Here is a 1,357-nt window from a genome sequence, read left to right as displayed (position 1 = left end):
TGAATTGCGTTGACCCTGTTCAAAGCATTGAACAACGTTGTACCCCATCACATGTTCTCGAGGATAAACTTTGCACAGAGTATGTGCCGAATGCAGTTGAACAGGAGTATGATCAATAACATTGTGAGGATGTGTCGCACTGTCGAAACTATGTATCCGGAAATTTCGAGGTCGCGTGGATCATAACATCCAATTCGACTGCGTCAGTGCGATATCAAACTCGGAATCTCTCTTCTTGTCTCTGTGTATCACCATATGAGACCCATGAATTGTGACGCACAACTAATTCACAATACCGTGCGCTACCGTTGCGCCACAGGGCCAAACCGAAAAATATATTCGATCACTCAAGGCAAGACAGAGCGATCGCTACATTCCTCACTCCGTATAACAAACGAGTTATGTGACCCCGGCCCGATTCGAACGGACAACCTCCTGATCTGGAGTCAGATGCGCTACCGTTGCGCCACAGGGCCAAACTGAAAGAAATATTTGAACGCTCAAGACAAGACAGAGCGAGCCCTACATCCCTCACTTCATATAATAAACTAGCTATGTGACCCCGGCCCGATTCGAACGGACAACCTTCTGATCTGGAGTCAGATGCGCTACCGTTGCGCCACAGGGCCAAACTGAAAGAAATATTTGAACGCTCAAGACAAGACAGAGCGAGCCCTACATCCCTCACTTCATATAATAAACTAGCTATGTGACCCCGGCCCGATTCGAACGGACAACCTTCTGATCTGGAGTCAGATGCGCTACCGTTGCGCCACAGGGCCAAACCGACAAAAATATTTGAACGCTCAAGACAAGACAGAGCGAGCGCTATATTCCTCACTTCATATAATAAACTAGCTATGTGACCCCGGCCCGATTCGAACGGACAACCTTCTGATCTGGAGTCAGATGCGCTACCGTTGCGCCACAGGGCCAAACTGAATATGTTATTTAAGCACTAAAGACAAGACAGAGTGATCGCTACACTCCCCACTTCATACATGGAAACAGGTGCAGGGTCTCGGCTTGATCCGACCGGGCAACCTTCCGATCCGAAGTCGGATGCGCAACAGGGTCAAAACATCTTAAACCGAACTATAAACACTCTAGGCAATGTGGAGCAACTACTACACCCCCAGTTGGTGGTATGATAACGGCATGATTCAGACGAGCAACTCTCTGATCTGGAGTTGAATTGCGTTGACCCTGTTCAAAGCATTGAACAACGTTGTACCCCATCACATGTTCTCGAGGATAAACTTTGCACAGAGTATGTGCCGAATGCAGTTGAACAGGAGTATGATCAATAACATTGTGAGGATGTGTCGCACTGTGGAAACTATGTATCCGGAAATTT

General features: G+C 47.5%; 4 non-coding genes across 4 annotated transcripts; all 4 read right to left on the bottom strand.

Moving 5' to 3' along the window:
- Positions 1-404: 404 nt before the first annotated feature.
- Pmar_PMAR017534 lies at positions 405-476 on the bottom strand. Its single transcript has one exon. It is a non-coding gene; the product is annotated as a tRNA-Trp (tRNA).
- An 81-nt stretch (positions 477-557) lies between these two features.
- Pmar_PMAR017533 lies at positions 558-629 on the bottom strand. Its single transcript has one exon. It is a non-coding gene; the product is annotated as a tRNA-Trp (tRNA).
- Positions 630-710: 81 nt separating this feature from the next.
- Pmar_PMAR017532 lies at positions 711-782 on the bottom strand. Its single transcript has one exon. It is a non-coding gene; the product is annotated as a tRNA-Trp (tRNA).
- Positions 783-863: 81 nt separating this feature from the next.
- Positions 864-935, bottom strand: Pmar_PMAR017531. Its single transcript has one exon. It is a non-coding gene; the product is annotated as a tRNA-Trp (tRNA).
- Between the last annotated feature and the right edge of the window lie 422 nt (positions 936-1,357).

This window comes from Perkinsus marinus, assembly GCF_000006405.1.
Source record: "Perkinsus marinus ATCC 50983 genomic scaffold scf_1104296968002, whole genome shotgun sequence".
In the NCBI taxonomy this organism is placed as follows: domain Eukaryota; phylum Perkinsozoa; order Perkinsida; family Perkinsidae; genus Perkinsus; species Perkinsus marinus.
Note: the sequence above shows the minus strand (reverse complement) of the source record. Positions and strands in the feature narration are given on the sequence as shown.